Here is a 14,420-nt window from a genome sequence, read left to right as displayed (position 1 = left end):
ATGCTAATGATGTATGCGTTACTTGGATTGTATTATGAGTTACTTCTTTGTTATCAATTATGAAAGGCTTATGTTCCTTATGTATGAGTATTGTCTAAAGATTGAAAGGGAGAATGGTAAGCTCACTTTTTGTATCCTTAAAGTGGTACTTAGTGTGGATGGAGGTAGGCGACGCTATTCATACATTGCACAAAGTATAGCTTAGGGTTACTTAAGGTGAATGTTCTAATGTGATGAAATGACTTGTATGATGATTATGTTTGTATATTATGCCTCTTATACTTATGTTCATGAAGTTTTCTCAAATTGGCATATAGCATGATTTTCAAATAAAATGTCCTTGTTTTTAGCATTATATTTGCATGGCTATCATACTTAGTACATTGAATGTGCTAATCCATATTTCTTCATTATTACCAAAGTGTAGGATTTGAAGATTTGATGTTTTATACTTGGAGGATAGGTTTTTAAGGAGCATGGAGTTTAAGATTTGGTGAGTCCTCATAGTTTCGAGGACGAACCCACTATTTCCCTTCATGTCTTTTAATTTATGTTTAGAGATTTTTTAAGGGCTATGTCCCAAAGTTTTATTCAAAGTGGTGTAGATGGTTTGAGAGAAACTATAGAAAGACTTCTGATATATTTTATGAAAAATGACTTCGATTTTAAAGAAAAGTTTTAAATTCCGTACTATTTTTCCCATTCTCTTATGTTATTAATGCAATGAGGCTTGTATGAGTCTCTTCGGAGTCTTGTATGCCATGTCACGTCCGAGGTGTAGGCTCGGATCGTGACAAACATGGTATCAGAGCACAAGATTTTGAGATGGTTTTAGGATGTGTCAAACAACATCTAGTAGAGTCTTGTTCATAGTGTGAAGCGTGCCACATTTATCAATAGGAGGCTATTGGATGTTAGGAAAATCTCACTTCTTCATTCTTCAAGTCGTGCCATAGAGTTCAACTTTATAAGATCTCTCTCGTACTCTTTATCTAATGGTATTTAGGATATGACCACTTAAACGGCTCATGCTACAAGGATTGAGGGAGAAAAAAGTTTGTTGTGATGCCCATTATGGCTATGTGACTTGATAGATTTTAGATGATAGATTGTGAGGTTGTCTTTAGTATGAATGGGTTGCTTCATGCTTATGTTTAGTTGATATTAGAACATGACTTAGTCATGATGAGTTTTGAAGTATGTTGAAAGAGTTGATGAATAAGTTGTTTCAGGAATGCCTTAATATGTTGGAAAAATAAAATCTTCTAAGAAGGGTTGAAATTTAATTCTCCTTTGTTTAGAATCATCTTGGTGGATGAGTGTGAAGGTTTAATGATGACTTGCTCCGACCTTAGAGTTGAAAGAGGTGATGTTTAAAAGAGTTTGTATAGGCTTGCTCCAAAAGGGGATATAATATGCTTATATACCAAGGTTGTTGAGTATCCTTGATGTTCATAAGTTATGTTGTTTGAAGTTCTCACCTTAAGAGATGTAGTGAGTTTGAGAAGTTTAGACCCAGTTGGGTAAACTCATGTGAGACCTTGAGTGTTGTTTGTGAGCAAGAGTTGCTTAATGAGAATCTCCCTAGTTTAGAAGTACCAGTTGGGATCTTGGACATGCAAGTTAAGAAATAGAATGGTAAAGAAGTTACATCCATGAAAAATGTTGGTGGGTTGTGTCCTTACTAAGGCACCGATATGTTGATAGTTCCTTATGGTTGTGTTATTAAGGTCCCTATGTTATTTTAATGTTAACATTATTAAGGGTTTACTCCCAAGGGGGAGATGGTATGTTGAATAGTAAGGTTGTTGAGAATTCTGATACCCTTATCTTCTTCTTTCTATTCCTATTCAAGCTTGAGACCAAGAGTTTCTTGTAGCTTGTTTCATGTTTTTGAGTCATGTGTGATTATGTGTTTCCATGGTCTCCTTATGTTATGCATGTTCTTGATGAATTCATGCTTAAATGAGAAAATGACGTTTTATGAATTATGTTCCTCATGTTGATGTGCATTTAGTATGAGTTGCTTATATGCTTCATGATGTGAATTGTTGAACATGCCTAAATGTGCTTTTAAAAGAAATTCCATAATGTGAATAATGAAATAAGATGAGTATAATTTTAGTTGCATAAGGTAATTCCTCCAATGAAATGAGAAATGTTGAAGTTTTCATGCATAGTGAGTTTGTAGATGTAGTTCCTACTTTGTTGCGTTGCATTGAATATGGTTGAGATGGAGTTGATGCTTCCTCCTAGCTTTGTGCATAGTTTATGATGTTTCATGAATGATTGGCTTATAATCTTGATTCTTTATTTCTGTAAAGTATTTAAAGTGTCATTCGAGGACGAATGTTCTTAAGCGGGAGATAATATAACGACTCGGAAAACTAGTAAGTGAAACTATGCCTAACGAGTTCGTTTTTGATTTTGATATGGGGTTTGAAGTTGTAAAATGATGTCCCGAACTTAGGTTGAGGAGTTTAGGGGTTAAACATCAACGTACGACCCCCCAAGGACCAACCAAGGGTTTTTGAGGGGAACCCTAAAGCCTAACCCCCAAACCTTCAAAAAACCAAAACTTGTCAAAAAGTTGGGGACCTATGGATTGGGCCTATGCCCCGTAGGTCCATCCATGCCTCATGGGATTGCTCCGTACGTCAATCGCCAAGATGTCAAGTTGCAGACCCAAACCACGGATAGCAAGTACAACTTGTGGACACACCCACGGTCCGTGGGTGGGGTTTCTGAGTCGGCCTAAGTTGGGGTAATTTAATAAATTCATTTTAAGGTTAATTCAGTTAGGGACGGTTATTACTAATTTATTAGAATTATTTAAGGCTATATAAAGTATTAAAACTCCTTTCCCAATTCATTATTCCCAAACACTAAAAAATTAGAAACTACCTCCCAAAATATTATCTATCTAGAAACCACCATTGGAGAAGAAGGAGTCCAGCTTTGAAGCTTAAGATTTCTCTTTTCTCACTCAAATTTCGTGGATTTTCATTGATAGATGTATGGTAGTCTTCATTCTTGATTAAGTTTCATGCAAGGAGCCCTCTCAAAAGATGATTTCTAGTTTTCAAAATCCCTCAAAAAGCTAGGGTTTCAATCTAAGCATGGGTTCAATTCCAAAACGTTTTCAAAGGTTTATATTTGATGAATTATGAATGGATTGTATAATTAATGATGAATTAAGATTAATTTCCCCTATGAACTCATGTTTCCCCCAAAATACTAAATTGGAAGTTTGTGATTTGGGTTGATTGATTATGAAAGTATGTTGAATTGTTTATGTGTATATTGAAGTAGTTATTGAATCATGAAATTTCACTTATCTAATGTATAATTCTAGATGTTTGGGTTTAGATTGAATCATATCCTTTAAAAGCAAAGTATGAAGGATATATGTATGGTTATGATGTGAAGTATATGCATATGGTTGCAATGAAAGTATTATGATCATGTTTAGAATGCAATTGTGTTATTATTGAAAGCTTTTTCTCAAATAACACTCATGAATGATGATGATAGAATCTCAAGGGTTTCTTCAATGTAATGTTGTATCTTGAATTTGTAGTCTTATGAATCCTCTTCTTGTATAAATGAAAGTAATGTGGATTGGTGTATCTTTAATTGGTAGTCTTAGTCATCCTCTTCTTGTGTAATGAATGTATCTTGACTTAATGAATATGAATCGATAGGCTTATGACATTGCTTTCATAAATGACTAATGAATGTGTCTTGACTTAATGAATATGAATCGATAGGCTTATGGTATTCCGTTAATAAATGACTAATGAGTGTGTTCTAAGGCTATCTCTTGAATCGATAGGCTTATGGCATTCCTTTCATAATGAGCCAATGAACTAATATAATGATGACTCTTGAATCAATAGGCATATGGCATTCCTTTCATAATTAGTTTATAAACTAATGTACCATTAATCGATAGGCCAATGGCATACCTTTCATGTGTATAATAATGTAATGATGAACCATGAATCGATAAACTTATGGTGTTCCTTTTAGGAGGAGTCAATGAGTTATCTTAATAATATACGATGAATCTATAGGATTATGGCATACCTTTCATATGTATTAGTGTACCTTGGGTCAATAGGCCAATGTCATTCCTCTCAAGTACAATAATGTTATGTGAATGAACTACTCTATGGGAATAGAGACTAAGCACCGAGTGAATATGGTAAGATGGAAACTATCCCCACGTTAGGTTACAGTTCCAATGAACATCTTCCTATCCCATAACTTTGTGCCCACAAAGGTTATTAACTAGTGGATCCACCTAATTTAAAATGGTACCGGTCCTACCTTAGGCAAGTAGACCACCTCTTTATGGTGGAGGAATCAATTACATATCTTATTTTCTCAACATCTAAGCTTTTCATTAATCATTTATAATGAGGAAATCAAGCAAATATCTAAAACACATGACACCCAATGAGTAAATCCGGAAATGCTAAATACCTCATGCGTCAGTAGAGACGGAGGGAAAGAGATGAGGATACTAGGACATCTTATAAGCGTCGGATTACCAAGAAGTACCCTCAATTAAGTGATTCCTCCAAAGATCTTTTACTAAAGAAACTTCATTATTTCTAAACTTCTTAACTTGCCGTTCTAAATTCTAAACCGAAATATCCTCATAAGAAAGATTCTCCTTAACTTCCAAACCTTCTAAGGGAACTATAGATGTCGGATGTCCAACACATTTCTATAACAAGGAGATATGGAAAAATGGATGTTCCAATTACAACTAATTAGGCAATTCAAGTTCATAAGCTACCTTGACAATTTGCCTCAATATCTGATATGGACCCACATAACAGGGACTAACCTTCCTATTTTTCCCAAACCTCGTTAAACTCTTCATGGGTGAAATTTTCAAGTAGACCCAATCATAAATATCAATCTCAAGTTCTCTTCTTCTAACATCGCCATAGGACTTTTGTCAACTTTGAGCCATTTTGTAACCTTTCTCAGATAAGTCGAACTTTCTCCATAGCCTCATGTACAAATTCAGGACCTATCAAAGTAAATTCAACGACTTCAAACCAACTTACTGGATATTACACCTTTTACCATAAAAGGCATCAAATGGAGCCATTCCAATACTTGAGTCATAGGTATTGTTATACGCAAAATCAATTATAGGCAAGTGATCATCCCAACTACCCTGTAAGACAATTACACATTCTCTTAATATATCTTCTAAAATTTGGATAGTACGCTCTAGTTCGGAATCAGTTTGTGGGTGAAAGGTCGTATTAAGATTAACACGAGTACCAAGACCTTTTTGGAAAGATTTCCAAAACTGAGAAGTGAATTGGGTACAACGATAAGAGATAATGGATGAGGGCACTCCATGTAACCTCACCATTTCCTTCAAATTTAACATAGCATAGTCAACCGCCGAATAAAAAACTCTGATGGGAATGAAATGAGCCAATTTCTTCATTCTGTCTACAATAACCCAGATAAAGTCATATTGTCGTCGGGTGTGTGGTAAACAAATAATGAAGTCCATATTAAAATCTTCCCAGTTCCAAGTAGGAATTCTAATATGTTGAGATAAACCTCCTCACTTTTGATGCTTGACATTGACTTGTTGGCAATTAGAACATTTAACCACGAATTCCACAATATGCTTCGTCATCGAGTTCCACAAATAGATCTCCCACAAGTCACGATATATCTTGGTGGCTTCGAGGTGAATGGAATATCGACAACTATGGGCTTCTAACAAGATCTGCTCCCTCAAGTCATCTACATTAGAAACATACAAATGACCTTGATATCCAAGTACCGCTTATCCCCTAGCGAGAAAGCTTTTATAAATATTTTAAGAATTGCTTCCTTTAATTCAACCAAAGTCATATTGAAACCTTGCTTGGCTTTCTCATCAGCCACAAAAGACGGTTTTGAACCATAATACCACTCTTGGTAGAGTCAATTAACCTAATACCCAATCGATCCAATCTATGAACATCTCAAACCAAGTGCCTTTAATCTGCCTCAATATGTGCAAAACAACCCACCTATAATCGACTAAGAGCATCTACCACTACATTCGCCTTATCGGGGTAATAGAGAACACTCATGTCATAATCCTTTAGTAACTCAAGCCACCTCCTTTGGAGATGATTTAGATCTTTCTAGTTAAACACATATTGAAAACTCTTGTGGTCGGTAAAGACATCCTCAGGGACACCATACGAGTAGTGCCTCAAAATCTTTATGGCAAAAACAAGTGTCGCAACTTCTAGGTCATCGGTAGGATAATTATTTCATTAATCTTAAGTTGCCTTGAAGCATAGGCAATCACATCCCCATTTTTCATAAGTACACATCCTAACCTAATTATTCCGGCATCATAATAAACTACAAAATCAACAGTCCCATCCAGTAAAGTCAACACCAAAGTAGAAGTGAGTCTATCATTAAATTCTTGAAAACTCTGTTTACATGCTTCAGACCATGTGAACTTAACCTTCTTTTTAGCCAATGTCGTTAATGGAAAAGAAATCTCAGAAAACCCTTAGACAAACCTTTTATAATAACCGGCTAAACCTAAAAAACTTATGATATTCGATGGGGTTAAAGTTCTAGGAAAACTCTTGACCATATTGTTCTTCTTAGGATCTACCTCAATAATCTTACCGGAAACAATATGATGGAGAAAAGCCACATACCTTAGCCAAAACTCACATTTACTAAACTTTGCAAAGAGTTGTTAGTTCTTGAGGACTTGCAACACAATCATTTAATGATTTTTATTCTCGTCGTCACTCCTTGAATAGATCAACATATCATCGAAGAAAACAATCACAAGCATATCAAGGTATTCTCTAAACACCCTTTCATCAAATCCATAATTGTCACCGGAGCATTAGTAAAACCAAACGACATTACCAAAACACATAATGACCATACCTAGTTCGGAAAGTCATCTTCGGCATATCATCTTCTTTCATCATAAATTGATGATAACCCGACGAGAGGTCAATCTTAGAGAAGTAACTTGCTCCTTGAATTTGGTCAAACAAATCAACCATCCTTGGAAGAGGATACTTAATATTAATGGTAAGCTTATTCAATTGTTGATAGTCAATAGAAATACGAAGCGAACCATATTTCTTCCTAACAAACGAAACAGCAGTACCCCATGGTGAAATACATGGTTGGATGAAACCCTTCTCCAATTTTTTTTTCAATTGCTCCTTTAATTCCTTAAGTTCTGTCAAAGCTATACGATAAAGAGGAACAAAGATGGGATGCGTATATGAGAGAAGATCAATACTAAAGTCTATTTCCCTTTTGAGAGGAATACCGGGTAAATGATTAGGAAACAATTCTGAAAAGACATTTCCAACGAGGACCGACTCAATAGTAGGGATCTCAGAATCCATATCCCTAGCCTAACAAGATGGTAAACTCAACCCTTCAAAATCATGTTTCTAGCCTTAAGACAAGAGATAAAAATGACCCGTAGGAATAGTATTTCCCCCTTCAAACTCTAGGATGGGATCATTTTAAAAACTGAAACTTGACTACACGGGTTCCTCTCAAAGCCATCTACTGAATAGGAATGATCGCGACGTAGCCCGTAGATCAATTTCCAATACTGAAAATAAAGAAAATAGGGAAACCAAGCTCGATCCTCGAAACATGTCGTCAATGGATAAGAAATCTTAGAAAACCCTTAGACAAACCTTCTATAATAACCGGCTAAACCTAAGAAACTTCTGATATCTGAAGGGGTTAAAGGTCTAGGCAAACTCTTGACAATATTGTTCTTCTTAGGATCTACTTCAATAACCTTACTGGAAACAATATGACAGAAAAAAGCCACACACCTTAGCCAAAACTCACATTTACTAAACTTTACAAAGAGTTATTAGTCCTTGAGGACTTGCAACACAATCATTCAATGAGCGGTATACTCGTTGTCACTCCTTGAATAGATCAATATATCATCAAAGAAAACAATGACAATTATATCAAGGTAATGTCTAAACACCCTATTCATCAAATCCATAAATGTTGCTGGAGCATTAGTCAAACCAAACGACAGTACGAAAATTTATAACGACCATACCGAGTTCGGAAAGTCATCATCGGAATGTCATTTTCTTTCACCCTAAATTGATGATAACCCGACCGGAGGTCAATGTTTGAGAAGTAACTTGATCCTTGAAGTTGGTCAAACAAATCATCCATCCTTGGAAGAGGATACTTAATATTAATGGTAGCCTTATTCAATTGTCGATAGTCAATAGACATACGAAGCGAACCATCTTTCTTCCTAAAAAAACAAAACAGGACCCCACAGAGAAACACATGGTTGGATGAAACCCTTCTCCAAAATATCTTTCAATTGCTCCTTTAATTCCTTAATTTCTGTCACGGTTATACGATAAAGAGGAATAGAGATGGGATGCGTATGTGAGAGAAGGTCAATACTGAAGTCTGTTTCCCTTTTTGAGAGGAATACCGGGTAAATCATTAGGAAACACTTCCAAAAACTCACTTACAACGGGGACTGACTAAAGAGTAGAGGTCTCGGAATCCATATCCCTACCCTAAAAAGATGGTAAAATCAACACTTCAAAATGATGTTTCTAGCCTTAAGACAAGAGATAAAATGACCCGTAGGAATAGTATTTCCTCCTTCTAACTCTAGGATGGGTTCGTTTAAAAACTGAAACTTGACTACACGGGTTCTACAATTAAATGAAGCACAACATGGATTTAGTCAGTCCATACCAAGGATAACATAACAATCTAGTATATCCAACTCTACTGGGTCAACATGAGTGACTCTATGGGACAAGGAGATGGGACATTTTCTAGACCCTCTCAGCCACAAAAGAATCAATAACATGAGTAGAGACAGAAAAAAGATCTAATAACACATCTGGAAAAATATCAAACGTCATAGCCTTATATGGCGTTACAAAAGACAAGGTAGCACCACGGTCAAATAAAGTATAGACATCAAGTCAGAAGACTTTCAACATACATCTAACCATATAGGGCGAACCTTCTTGCTCCTAACAAGTGTTAAGTGCATAAAATCTATTTTGCTTCTGACTTCCACTAGGACTAGATGAAGAATCAGGTGAACCCATTAAAGATTATATACCTCATTCTTAGCAACTGAGGGACAATCCCTTATCTTGTGGTCCATATTACAACCACCAAAGCAAGCATTGGAACCCACGAGACATCTACCCTCATGCTTTTATCCACACTTACCACAATTAGGAAATGAAGGTCCACTACCATTTCCTTCTTGAGGATTTGGGTTAGACATCCTATCTTTTTTAAACTTAGGATGAGCATTTGATGAACCTTGGCCGGAAAACCTTTGTCGCAACATTGAACGACCATGTCCACTAGACCTTGAGTGTGAGAAGTTACCATCACTTAACTTAGCCCTTTTTTGCTCTCTAGACCCTTCATTAAGTTTCTCCTATTCAATCTGTTGAGCATGAACAATGTAATGAGAAATGTCCATATCATTGATAATCATAACAGTAAGACATTCCTTAACCACCATATCTAACACTCACAAAACAAACTTATTGATCCTTTCCCTAGGATCGAAAACCATAGTATGAGCATATCAAGATAATTTTTTGAACTTCAAATCATAGTCCTTCCCAGTCATATTTCATTGACGAAGGTTGATAAATTAAAGCACCTTGACTCCCTCATCTCAAGGGGAAAAAACCTATCAACGAAAGCAACTTCGAACTTTTCTCAATCTAGAGGACCCGCACCTTCCGCTCTCCCTTCTTTCCATTGAAGGAATTATACTTGAGCAACACGCTTAAGTTGGTAAGTGTCCAATTCTTCCTTTTTCACTGTCGTCACTCCCATGATCATCAACACTTCATACACTTCATCAATAAACTCTTGAGGGTCTTTCACAACCTTAGAACCATGAAATTCTAGAGGATTCATTCTAGTGAAGTCTCTAACTCTAGTTACTGCCGTACCCATATTTGGGATCCCGGGGATGGCAACCTCTCTATTGGATTGAGTTTTCATTGCTTGAGGCAACACTTGAAAATCAGCCCTAAACTCCGGTTTAGTAACTTGTTCGGTAAAAGGGTCGACCAAAATTTGAGGAGCTTGACGAGGATCCTCTTGATTTGCATTCTCTCCCGTATTCCTTTTAGCATATGCAATTTGAGTTGACGTATCCTGTAGAGCATCAAATAGGGATTAGGAGAGACAAATTACATAGTTGAAATCTATCGCACGACTTTAGATTAATGAAAGAAGTGGAGTTTCAGAAGCATCTCATAACCTTTTATTAAAAAATGTGGGGCACTTCACACTCATGAACAAGACTCTACTCGACATGGCTTATGAGACTTCCTCGGACATTTTTAAGGCTTGTGCTCTCATTACCAACTTTTTCATGACAAAACTATACCCTTGGCATAACTCGGCATATAAGACCCCGAGAGGCCCCATATAAGAAAATTTGACATGACATAAGAATAAAGATATTTTAATAACAATTTCAGCATATAAAATTTCTATAGAGAAAAGTGGAAATCTAAACATAGTCTCAAGGACATCTAGTACATAAAAATGATTGGGATGATACCTGTACACCAAGTTCCAAAAGTGAAAGTAAAGACAAAAGGGAAACTAATCTCGGTCCTTCGAACATGAGGACTCACTAATCTTCAAGCTTCTATAGCCACGGAAGTGCGAATCTGTATGGTTGGTCCCTACATTTGGGGAAAATGTAAGCAATAATATGTGTTAGTACAAATATATACCAAATAAGATAGCCTTGCATCAAGCATAAGGATCATGACAAAGGTACATTTTTGCAATATGCATTAACCAAGTTAAAATATGATATAAAAGAGTTAGATAACATAGACATAAAGCATGGTCAATGCAAGTAGACATCGTCTTAAAATGCATGTGAGATACTTATAAAGTAACCTTGATTCTGTATGGTGGGAGAATTACCTTTAACCTACATGTAAGACCATGTGATCTATTAACATGGAATTCAGTGTCTCCCACACCGAAAAAGGTGTCCTACTTGCCAAGCTAAGACCATGAACTTCTAGCTTGCATGGATCAACTAGCTAATGTATGTCAGGACAATCCTATGCTAGTAAATAGTGTATGGGACATGTGTAATCACCACTTTCCCACTCGGTGCTAACCATAACTCCAACGAAATATCTATTATTCTTAATTATCTTTTCTTTAAGGGACTTGGGTAAACGCCTATTTTCTTTACATCATATCACATGGGTAATCACCTTTTCTCTTTCATTATAGGTCATCGATAATCCCTTATGCCTCATTCTTAGAATAGCTCTTAAACTTTGAAGCATTTTAAGTGAGAATTCCTTTAAACTTTAGAACCCTTTATGTGAGAAATCCTGTCACAACATTTAACAATAACAACAACAACATAGGTTCTTCATTCTAAAAGTCATTTACATCATATTTGATCAATTCCATAAAAACATGTATAAGTCCATAATTCAGCTTTCATAGTTCAAAACCAACTTTCAATCATCAATATCTAGAAAATATGGGTTAAGCATGGGTTCATGGAGATTCATCTTAAAATCATGGAATACAACTCAATTCATTCATAATAATCCATAAACCAATCAAATAAATAAATATTTAAAGAAACCTATGATATATAAGAAAAACTCTAACTCAAATAGGGATTTCTAACTTTCTAAATTGGAGAATTTCGGAACTCCATGGAGGAAATGGCTCCACGGATGAAAACCATCATTCCTTAATGCTATAACCTTGCCTTCAACAGTAGAATTGGAGGCTTGATTTGAACCCCTTGGCTGACTCCTTCTTCTTAAACACTTCTAGATAGAGAAATATTTTGTAGAGGAAGACTTGTTCTTCTTGAAAGAAATTGAGAAAATTATTTCAATTGGCGAAATTTTGGGTAAAAACCACTTATTTAGGACTTCTAGTTAAGGGTAAAATGACATAGTATTAGGATAGAATTTTAGGAAAAGGCCTAAAAGAGCCTGACTTAAAATCGATGCGTCAACTACAACGATGACTCTCACGGACCGTCAAGGACCACATGAGCCATCATATTTGTTGTGCTCCTTGACCACTAGCTGGGGGTGTGTCCCTCTGGCCCAGACCCTCAACACGATACAGGTCATGATTCTCACCACGGGCCATCTAGGGGTTTATGATAGGGGAACCCATCTTGATCACGTTCTGGAAGAACTTCAAGAGCACCAACAGAAGTTGTGGTCCCCTTCACAGCTTGTCAAGGGCTCTGTGGAGGGTCCCATGGACCAGTTTTAGGCTTGTGACTTTCTTCTTGGCCCCTTTCCTAGCTTTCTTAGTTTTTGAGGTGTTACACCGTTGAATCAAGCCAATTTGGTGAGTAAAAATAAAATTTGGTAACGCGCCGCATGGAACAACAACTGTGACCCTGTTCACCAAATCTGATAGAACAATTGGATGCAGGAGTCAAGCCAAAAGGTGAGAAGATGTGCATTTTGATGGATCGCCGAGTCACTCGGCAATCCCGACCAGTTTCACCGATTGGACTCCAATGCTGTCATTATTGGGTGTTTTTGGAAGTGTGTAAGTTCAATTTTTAAAAGATGAAAAGGGGTTCACACACAAAGAGATTGTTACGCCCCATAAACTAGTAAGTGCAACTAGATAGTTCAAGATCTTTCCTTAAGAGTTTTAGAGTGTGGTAGGAGGGTTAAAACTCATAAAAATGATTACCATACTTAGAATGAGGGTTTTAGGGTTAGGGATTCAAGGTACGACCCCCTAAGGACTACCCTAGGGGTCCTTGAGGAGGCCCCTTCAAAGAGCTCAAAAGCTTTCAAATTGGCAACACCTACGCTTGCGACCTACTGGCTGTAGCTGGACCCATGCCCCATGGGTTGTGGTCGTGAATCAAGGTATGTGTTGGCCTGCAACTTGTAGCCTCTGACCAGCACCTACGGAGGTGAAGCACGCTCCGTGAACCCACCCACGTTCCGGGGGTTGGGATATCAAGAATGGAAGCAGTTTTTAAGTTAGGGGTTTGGGAATTAATTAGTAATTTGTTAGGGGTTAAGGGAGGTCGGTTAGTTAGTTATTAAACAACCTACATAAGCCTAATAGACCCCTAAACTAAATCATTTAACTCATTCTTCAAAGAACCCAAATTTTTTCAAAATACTTCTCTCTCTAGAGGTAAAGAAGAAGAAAGGCAGCAATCTAGGTCGAAATTCATCCATCTTTTTAAGATTTTTCTAGGATTTGAATCGATGTATGTTAGTTTATTCATCTATGGGTACTTCTATCCATAGAGACCCTTAGTTTTCGCCTCATTGTGAAGTCAAAATCCCAATTCTAGCTAGGGCACTTCTTACATTGTCGGTAGGGTTTAGGTATGATTCCAATCTAGTAGATAGTACCTAATTATGTTGGTATTAGCATTGAATTATGGTATTATGATGAATTCATGTGATTTAAATGGTTAACCCAAGTCTAATTGACGTATTTGATATTTTGTGGGTTTATGCCATTAGAGGTGAAATTGAAGGTTCATAGGTGATTTTCTTAAATCAATATCATATGTAGTAATTGTTCAAGGTTAGGAACATATATCATGAATTGAACTAGACCTTAATTAGTATGGTTGATCTTGACTTGTAAAGTTGAAATTGAATCTTTAGGATGACTTGTGGCTAGAATCACCTAGTAATTAAGAATGTCCTTGAATGACTTGTAATCTAGGTTCATAAGATGCTTTCATGGTGTAGAGTTATTAAGAATGAAAACTCATAGTTGTGAATGTTGATAAGTAGGGCATTAGAGTGACACTAATAGGATTAACTATAGATGTTAAGGCTTTGAGAGTAAAGTCTAAATAAGAATAGAAGTCTAATACGTAGAATTGTGGTGAAAGTCCTATACTTACCTAACCTACCTTATAAATGCTTGAAAGTATAAAGTGATATAATCACTTCAACATAGATTGATTGTCAAGGACATCCTTCCATGAGAAATGAGCTATAAGCAATGCTTAACAAGTAAATCTTGGGTTGTATGCTTGGCTCCAAGTGGATACTGACAATGAGATGGAGTGTCACACAAGATAGGGTTCGGGCTCCAAGTAGAAAGGAGAACCACACATAGTTGACGTGATGACTATCCGAGATCAAGGGGGAACTCTTACGTAGTAGAGTGTGGGTTTTCCCAAAGTTTGGTCTCTTGAGATGGAAGCCTTCACATAGTTGAGTTAAGGTTTATAGTAGCAATTTCCATATCCAATCAAGTAAGAAATGCTTGAAGAAGCATCTCGTAGTGTTCAAAATCATTAATGAACTAAGACATGCTTGAAAGAGTATCTT

At 36.6% G+C, this 14,420-nt stretch overlaps 1 pseudogene; it reads right to left on the bottom strand.

Moving 5' to 3' along the window:
• Positions 1–5,000: 5,000 nt before the first annotated feature.
• Positions 5,001–14,420, bottom strand: part of LOC125823528 (endoribonuclease Dicer homolog 2-like) — a 50,929-nt pseudogene continuing 41,509 nt past the window's right edge.

The sequence above is a fragment of the Solanum verrucosum genome, unplaced genomic scaffold, assembly GCF_900185275.1.
Source record: "Solanum verrucosum unplaced genomic scaffold, falcon-dt-bn FXZP01000012.1, whole genome shotgun sequence".
In the NCBI taxonomy this organism is placed as follows: Eukaryota; Viridiplantae; Streptophyta; class Magnoliopsida; order Solanales; family Solanaceae; genus Solanum; species Solanum verrucosum.
The sequence above is the reverse complement of the archived record's forward strand: the minus strand, read 5'-3'. Positions and strand labels throughout refer to the sequence as shown.